Source organism: Arvicola amphibius, chromosome 10, assembly GCF_903992535.2.
Source record: "Arvicola amphibius chromosome 10, mArvAmp1.2, whole genome shotgun sequence".
Taxonomy (NCBI): Eukaryota; Metazoa; Chordata; class Mammalia; order Rodentia; family Cricetidae; genus Arvicola; species Arvicola amphibius.
This window is the reverse complement of record NC_052056.1, coordinates 30,905,471-30,914,890: the sequence shown is the minus strand read 5'-3', so window position 1 is coordinate 30,914,890 and position 9,420 is coordinate 30,905,471. Positions and strand designations below refer to the sequence as shown.

The window sequence follows — 9,420 nt, the reverse complement described above, 5'->3', positions numbered from 1 at the left end:
TGGTCTGTACCCTGTCAATTGTATTTTAATAAAATGCGGATTTGCCAGTAGCCAGGCAGGAAGTATAGGTGGGGCAACCAGGCAGGAAGTATAGGCGGAGTGATCCGAACAGGAGAATACTGGGAAGAGAAATGCTCAGTCTGCAGTTGTCACCCAGGTGCAGAAGAAGCAAGAAGAGACTGCAACACTGAAAGGTACCAAGCCATGTGGCTAAGCCACCCAGATAAGAACTATGAGCTAATATAAGTTATAAGAGTTAATAAGAAGCCTGAGCTACTAATCCATCCAGTTTATGATTAATGTTGTAGACATCTCTGTATTTTTGTGGGGACCGAATAGCTGTGGGACCAGGATGGACAGAAACTTCAGTCAACAAAGTGTAGTTCTCCACAACTGGTGGTTTCTGATAGGGGTACAAGTGGGGAAGGACTCAGTTTTCTTTAAGGGACTGGCCATTGGGAGTTCCATCATGTTCCAGTGAGTAGAAATGAGCAGCACAAATTGGAATATTTTTCTTTCTTCATTTCTTTCAGGAGCTCTCGCAAATTTGGGCACCAGACCTGGGAGGATTGAGAAGTGAATGTGATCAGGGTGCATGATCTGAAATTCCCAAATAACTTGTTGGGGGGGGGGAGCTTAAAACTTAAATAAATAAAAATAAAAGCAAAAAAGTGAATATCTTGACAAAATGAAAAGTTAACAAATCCTATGCTTCATCATCAATCTTCCTAATGTCAACAATTTTATTTCAAGTCTGTGCAGTATAAAGGTCGGGAAGTAATCACTTATGCCACAAGGAGATTGGAAGTTTTGATTCAGTTACCAAGAGTGACCCTTTTCTAACACCTTACAGAACGTATGAATTTTCAGTAGTGATAGAAGTGTCTTAATAGGTGTTGCTCTCTATAAGCCACTGAGATTAGAAAGAGCCAGTGACACTCTGACTAATCAATTGTCAGCTGAGTGGCGAAAGTGGTAGTGCTGTGCTTTAGAGTGCCATGGTTCTTGGGTTACATGGAGAAGGTTTACTTACCCCTGATGCTGGACAAATGACTACCCATTAGGTGGTCAAAATTAATCACTCTGGCAACTGGAGAACTCCAGTGGGACAAAAATTGAATATGAGGAAGACCAGAAGATGTTTCTAGATGCCATGAGTAGAAAAGAAGGCTCCCTTTTGGGGCTAGAACAAAGCTACTGGTAGGTATTGCAGGATAATCTTTTGAATAGAGACAATGTGTCTCTGTCAGGAACCTTCTGGTTGCTTTAATAAAGAGCTGAATGGCAAGTTGCTAGGCAGGAAAGGATAGGCAGGACTTCTAGGCAGAGATAGAAACTCTGTGTTAGAATGTGGCACGTGGGATTCGCCAGTGACATGTGGAGCAATTTGGGCATATGGTACTGAGGAGCGGTAACAAGAAACATTGCAAAACATAGGTTAATATAAATGGGTATAGTTATGAGAGTTAGTTGAGAGAATAACCCAAACTAAGGCCAAGATTTCATAATTACTAAGAAAACTCTGTGTCATTATTTGAGAGCTGACAGTCCAAAGAAAGACCTGCTCCATTTGACATCCAACATTGGGCACATATATTCAAGTGTAGGGCAGCTGGCACACTACTTGGGCATGAGACTAGGTTGAAACATATGCCACAGTGGGGGCTTAACAATTTCCCAGAGTTGGGGTGGGCAAATGCTGTCTCTGTCATTCTATGGTCTTGGAAGTTGTTTGCTCTGTTCTTATTGTTTACTCAGGCAATATTTTATTCTTCTGGGGTCTCTGATTGGGATTGAAGACTACTTTGATGCCAAATTCAGAAAATTTATAAAGGAGATGTAAACTTTATAAAGTTTGAGATACATAAAACAATTGTTTAATCTAAGAACATGTTTTAAAGTCTAAAAAGTTGTAAAACAAGTTATGACAGGAAGTGGTTTAGGTATAAAACTTTGGACTCACCAAGAAAGGATAGAAAACAGAGTAATGTTGACAGAGGTTTCTGTCCCACCAGGTTCCACAGCTGATTAGTCCCAAATAAACACACAGAGGTCTGCATTAATCATAAACTGGTTGGCCTAGTAGCTCAGGCTTCTTATTAACTCTTATAGCTTATATTAAACCATAATTTTGTCTGTATTAGCGACGTGGCTTGTGCTTTTTCAGCAAGGCATTCACATCTTGCTTCCTCTGTGCCTAGATCACGACTGCAGATCTACTTTCCAGAATTCTCCTGTTCTCATTGCCCCACCTCTGTTCCCTGCCTGGTTGCCCCACCTATTCTTCCAACCTGGCTACTGGACAATCAGCATTTTATTGAAATACAATTGGCATGGTACAGACCATTGTCCCACAGCAGAGTAGTTTCTTTGCATTTGCCAAATACAAATGGATTGGACACTGTGAATGTAATTTTTACCTGATAATTGTTCTCATTGTCTATAGTTGCACAGCATTAGAGTTAAAATGTTTTCTTTTTATTTAGAATAAAAGGGTTAAATGTTGTGGGATAATCTTTTTGTACACTATGAAATGATGTCTTTGCCCAGGTACCTTCTTATAGATTAATATAAGTTTGTTAACTTAAGTTATAAGAACTAGTTGGGAATGAGCCTGTGCTTAGGTCAAGCTTTCATAACTATTAATAAGTCCCCACTTCATTATTTAAGAGCTGGCAGTTCAAAGAAATGTCTGCTACAAATAGGTCCTCTATGGTCTGGCCTGCACATAGGAGGCACAAAGGTCCTTTGAGCAAAGTGTCCTTCTTTGTGTACCAAAATATAATTGTTCCACAAAGAATGTCTGTATCTATTTTGTTCCAATGCCTTTTGTTATTTTTCTCTTGTTACTTTCTTTCCTCTTTCTTTGTTTAAATTATACATAATATTCTTCTCTTTCTTCTAACTGAACTAACTGAACTATGATGAAACACCTTTTCTTATTTGGTCTTTTTTTTTTTTTTTTTTGGTTTTTCGAGACAGAGTTTCTCTGTGTTTCTCTGTGGCTTTGGAGCCTGTCCTGGAACTAGCTCTTGTAGACCAGGCTGGCCTCGAACTCACAGAGATCCGTCTGCCTCTGCCTCCCGAGTGCTGGGATTAAAGGCGTGCGCCACCACTGCCCGGCTTTGGTCTTAATATATAACAGAGGTGAGTAAGTTAAAATATTTCTTGTATCTTAACAATATTTTATAACTTATCTAAAATACTACTACCTCACAATGTTTACAAATTATAAATGAGTCTTCTTTGGAAAAAATTGTCTTCTAATTTGTCAGCTCTTTATATAAGAAATGGAAAGTCATTTTTTTTCCAAGCAGTATAAAATTTTGTTTAAGTCATAGTAACAGAAGAGAAAGCTTGATTTCAACCTTCCATATTTAGACAGAATCCTTTAAATCCTCATGTAAAGAGCCGGCGAAGTGTACTATTAAATGATGAAACTTTGGAGAATGAAGTTGTCAGAGGGTTGTTGGGAAGTTTCAGTAAAAGTGTTAAAGAATTCATGCTGGAGTCCCTGGGTTTAACATTTTTCTATTGATTATATTATAATGTATTCACAATGATCTCCTTAGGAAGGAACTGACAGATTATAAACTATTACACTATAAAATGGAAACTTTGAAACTCCCAATCAAGCAAGACGATGAAGAGCTAAATGAAGGGATAGGACTCTAACTCAGTGGTCTTACTTTAGGGCAAGAGACAGACCTCTAGTTAATTCTGGCTTAGCTGTTTTGCCTGACTTCAACAATGTTACACCAACACTGTAGAACACTGCATTTGAAATGAGTTAATGGCAGGTAGGGCTGTTGTAAGGGTAGCCATTTTTTTTTTTCATGTAGCCATTAATGAGATTCTCATGCATAGCTTTACAACCCCTTATCAACGCAGATGGGAATGGCTAAACTCAGTGGGTCACAAAGGAACCAATGCGCACAAAAGTATTGTGGAAACATGATGGGAGGGGCAAGGGGGCTGGTGAGGTTCAAAGGAGGATTAGAGAAGATGGAAGAATGAGTTGCTCGGAATATATCATATACATGCATAAAATTGTCAAAGAATGAATTAATGAAGATTAAAAAATTTCCTAACTTACAAATTATGTTGTATTGCTTTGGATAATTATAATATGAATTACTGAGTAATCTTTCTTTACTTAAGTTAATTTTTATTCTATTATCAACAAATATCTTGGTACATGATCTGAAACATCTAAAATATTCATGTGGTAACTACTTTTTTAATTAAAAATATTTTAGGAATAAATGCTGAAAGCAAAGCAAAATTCGAGATTTTTGTATCTTCACATGTCTTTGACAAGTTCTAAAATATACACAGTGATCATTAATAAGTTTTACACGTATTTATAAAAAGAACGACATGTTTGCAATAAGTAGAACTTACCTTTGGCAGTGTGCTTGCTCGTTATGTTTTATTCCCTTGCTTTTAGAATAGGCTGAGCTGTTATTTTGCATGGCAGGTAATTTCTCAGGAATCACTCAGAACTCTTTGCAAGTTCAGTGACCTGGTAGATTTCTAAAACTTTCCCAGCTTTCAGTGTTGGCTTCAGCCCAATATCCTGTAGAGGTTGAATTAGAATAACCATTATAGCTGGAAAGGAACACAGGGTTCTGTTGTAAAGAAATTTTAGTATTCTTTAGTCTAAAAAATGAAAGAAAGATAAAAAGGAAAAAATGGCAGAGGGGTTTTTAATTTCTTGCTCCTATATAGCAGGTAGGCTGACACGGGAGCACCCTTTGGACAATGGTCAACTCTGACTTGCTGAATCTGCTATGGGTTCCTACACTTCTCTATGTAATTCTTATTCTGTGAGCTTCCACCTATCCACCAGAATGTGAAAATCATTTAGCGAGAAGAAACAATATTTATATTCTATTCCACTTCACGAACTTACTGACATTAGTTAGCTAGTTCTATAATCACAAATTCTCAGATGCATATTTGTGAAATAAGAGTTAAAGGTAAGGATAGAGAGAAAAAAATGAAAGAAAATACGACTTATGAATTCTTCTCCTATAAAATGTCAGTTGATAGTTACCTGATGGTAATACAATAATTCCATGAATGAAGCAGCAGAGAAAATATTTAGTAATGTACTGTTACATTTAATTTTAGAAGCCAGTTTGGGTGAGTTGAGTGGCGCGTGCAGCTGGCAAAGCATTATTTCTGGGTTTGTCTCTGGAAGAGATCTTATAGGAGATTAGCTTGGGAGGTGGTGGAAAGAGTAGGTAAGATCCACTCTCAATATAGGCAGGCACCAGCTAATCAGCTGAGGGCCAAGACAGAACAAAAGAGAGAGGAGATATGAGGTTTTATTTTCTTATGGAGTTGTGACATTCTTTTTCTTCCATCTTGCTCACAAGAACCCCAAGATCTCTAGCCTTTGGTTTCTTGAACCTTCATCAGATCTTCTATAGGTTTTGAAGCCTTTTGCTGTTGACTACAAAAGAGCTAACCATGTACTTAGAGCTTATAGATGCTTACAGATCTAACCTGAATTATTTTTTTAGTATTCGTATTCTGAAAGTTGCAGGTAGCATTATTTGAAACATCTAGTTATCTAATAAGTCCTCTCATAAAACCCATCTTTACTGGTTTGCTTTATACTGCTTCTTTCTTTGAGAGCACTCATACATACATACTTTGTCATTGGAAAGGGGACAGGATGGTTATAGAATAAAACACAGGAAAAATATTGCAAATACACCCTTGGAAAGCTGTGCACTTTAGTAGACAAGTGAGAAAAGTTTAAAGTAAATTATTTCTTATTATGTTCACTCCAAATGTGTGTTTGGAGATATCAGTATGACATTGAAACAGAGAATTAACCTTTATCTAGCTTGAGACCACCTTCAAATATTGGTTGGTTACTCCTACAAACATTTTGTACCTTAGCATATGCAAGCAGGTCACTATTGTAGATCAAAGATTTTGGGATGGGGTTGGTGTTTATGTTTATCCTTTGGTAGCATACAGCGTGCCCTCCTGTACCAAAGACACGAGCTAGCACATGAAGGTAAAGGCTCTATGTATGCAGCAGATCAATTCCACTTCTCCACGGACAATGAGTTATGTAGATGCTTTGTTAAGCAATGGGAACTTCCCATCAGTTTCTGGAGAGCAACTTGTTTTGTATATAGGTCAGATTGTTTGGGGGGTCCTATGGGAACTCTTTGACCAATAACTTAATTAGATGTAAGCCAGTTATGGTATTAGAAGCTTCATTTGGTGACAAGGGATAGCAAGTTGAGGCTCTGCCTCCCATTATTTGGCAATCTTATTTATATCCCCTTCATATATGTATATATTTTATAAAGCTTCTATAGTATCAGGTTTTCATACTACACTTCAAATAGACCTTAATTTTAGTTGTCTTTCCCTGTATTTCTTCATCTCCCTCTTTTCTTCCCCTACCCACTTGATCATCCCATTACAGCTCTCCATGCATCTATATTTAATTATCTGTTCTATTTCCATTTTTTAGGGGTAACTCTCAACCCCCAACCTTAATTTATACATAACTTCTGTGATTTTATACATTATAACTTGGTTATCTTTGACTTTACTGCTAATATCCACAGATAAGCCAATATACACCATATTTGTCTTTCTGGGTCTGTGTTGCTTCACTCAGGAGAACTTTTTCTAGTTCCATCCATTCATTTAGCTGCAAATTTCATGATTTAATTTTTTAAAGCCTGCGTAATATTCCATTGTATAAATGTAGCACATTCACTTCACCCATTCATCAACAGTAGATAGGTTTGTATTCCAGAGCATGTATAATATTTTCTGGATGTTTATGTTTACATCCTGCATATATCTATTTTTAATTTGATTTTTATGTAAAGTAAAAGTGGGTTTATCATTCTGAATTTTCTTGTATATATTTTTTCTAAGCCATATATAAGACTGTGAAAAGTAAGAATAGATGCCCAAGTTTTATTGCCACCCCCAAGGAAAAAAATGAAATCTAAACAGTCTCCCGGCATGCCTGCACAGATCAAAGAATTTTAGAAAACAAAAGTTTATTTCAGATCTTAGAGAGGTCCTCAAGACTGGTTTGATTTTTTTAAAAGTGTTTTCGATGTTGTTGAGTCTTTTTTATTACAGGTAGAGCAGCCTTGAGTCAAAGACATAGTAGAGGAGATGGGACACTGTCATTATGCTAAATAAATTCTCAGGTATTTTTACAACTTTACAAATCCAGCAAGAAATCAGTTATTGTCCTCATCTTAGAGATAAGGAATGAATGAAAGTTAAGATGCCCAAACTGAAAGAATTCAATTACACTTGAATGTGAACATGGATTTCAACTGTTACAGCTGTTACTTCTTTCAGTTTGGGCAACTTAACAGCCACAGAGGTGTTAAGTTATACACTTGTCTCCTGCTCATAGGGATAAACCTAGAAAAAGAGCAAGGCTGTGATTTTGACGATGATTTATTAAAGTACTTGAAACTTTACCAAACACTGCACTGAAGCCGTACCCTGGTATGATTCAAATGGTTCCTAAACCCAGTGTCTCTCAGGCCCTGTTTTACCTTATTTTAGTAACCAGGAACTAAGTCAAGGAGCCAGTAATTGTCTTTTGTAGTCCAGATATTATATCTTCTCAGAATAATTGCCATAATCAACCTTCCTTTGGAATTTGAGACATCGTCCTCCTGAATTCCCTGTTCTTTTCTGCCATGATACTCATTCTAATTTATATTCTTGCCACCAAACATGTACTTGAAATACTACTGGTGTTAGACTTTAGCTGATTTTTTTGGGCATTCCCCCCAAAAAAGCTTCTGCTTTTGCTGTCAACATAGAGCAAATGTGAGGCACTATCATGCACCAAATCTTTTGATGCTGTTCCTAACTTGAATAACTAATTCACACAGAGGTATGATAGTACCCTCTCTCATTGTGTTGGGTTCAGAAAACATAAAATGTTCTCAGTAAGCTGAATGACTGAGTGTGTGCTAAGAAAGGAATTGATTTTTTTCTTTAAAAAGTGAGATACAAGTACTGTGCAGTCAGCTGTAACAGTTGAAATCCATGTTCACATTACCACAGTAAGGAAAGCCCCAAGCAGATAGCTCCAAGTTTACACTTGATTCTCTGATGCCAGGTCCAGCCATTATCTAGAGAGACAAGGAGATGCAAGATTTCAGATGTTCTAGCAATATCTACCATCTGTTGAATGCACAGTCCCAAGGATCATTTTTTAAAGGTTTTGCACCTAGAATTCAGTTCAAGTTTGAATTGTTAAGCTAATCTACAATTTACATTTTTCAGGGGAACTCATTTCCCAGGTTCCTTTTCTAGTTGGTCTGAAAAGCAATAATTTATAAAAATAACTTCAAGTAACTGCATAAACATGTAGAGAAGAGATTTGTAGTGAGCCCTAGGCAGAATGGTTGGGAAAGCCTGGCATGTTTTTTGTTTTTGTTTTTTGTTTTTTGTCACACATTTGCCCTTAAAGCATTCTTCTTTGATTTCCTTTGGTCAGTTAGTCCTCTGGAGCCTAGGATTTCAAGGTCTCTAAGACTGCAGTATACTTCCTGCATTGGACTTATTTTCAACACAGAATCTGATGAACTTGACTCTACTAAAACTGTAGATATCTATGTTGTGAGCTGACAATTTTTAGTTGACATAATCACTAGTTTTATGGACTATTTCTCTGTCCATCCCAAATAAAAGAATCATTTTTTTTTTCTGGAAAAGAATAGATTTGGAGGAAGGAGTGATTATCTATGAATCTGAATCAAGACTGGCTTTTGTCTTTTGCAAAACAGACTCCAGGTGCTGAAAATAGATTGGATTATTCTCTCCAGAGGGCACAGTTACTACTGTTATTAATATCTGTGGAAAGTTGGTTCTATTACCACTGCAGTGGAAGGTTCTGTGATTACATTTATCAGGAACAAACATAAGCGCAACAGATGGGGCAATGAATCAATTCAACCACGTTTTCGAAAAACACTGAACAGAAACAAGTTGATTCTGCATGTAACTTTTTCTCTTTGTTCAAGAATTCCAGAAAAATCTTTGTAACTTTTAGGAAATGTGATGGTTTGTTTAAAGTATGTGCTGCCAAATGAAAGGTTTAACATTCTGAGACCTTATGGATTTATAATCTATGCACTTCTCTGACCCCATTTAGTGACCTATTAAGAAAATCTTGGTATGCATTCAGTAGAGGATTCATACTAAGAACCAGAACCAGAACTGAGGTAGTATTGATTACTTTCTTGCTTTTACATAAATAAATTTTATTTCAGCAAAGCTGTAGTGATCTTGAGAGGATAGGTCTTAGATGTGTTCATGTGTATGTGATGTGGGATTTCCCTCTGTTTGCTGTAAATATGTTTTATTACTATTTGTTAATAAAGAAGCTGCTTTGGC

The 9,420-nt window shown here is 36.8% G+C and overlaps 1 long non-coding RNA gene across 3 annotated transcripts in view; it reads right to left on the bottom strand.

Moving 5' to 3' along the window:
* Nucleotides 1-274: 274 nt before the first annotated feature.
* LOC119824521 overlaps nt 275-9,420 on the bottom strand; it is a 34,486-nt gene continuing 25,340 nt past the window's right edge. Inside the window, exons 4-6 of one of the 3 annotated variants that reach the window (XR_005287105.1) lie at nt 8,081-8,153; nt 4,405-5,199; nt 275-560 (exon numbers count right to left, since the gene is read on the bottom strand). This is a non-coding gene — a long non-coding RNA (uncharacterized LOC119824521). Of the gene's footprint in view, nt 561-4,404; nt 8,154-9,420 lie in introns of all 3 variants that reach the window. The other 2 variants (XR_005287106.1, XR_005287104.1) reach the window with 2 other exon arrangements.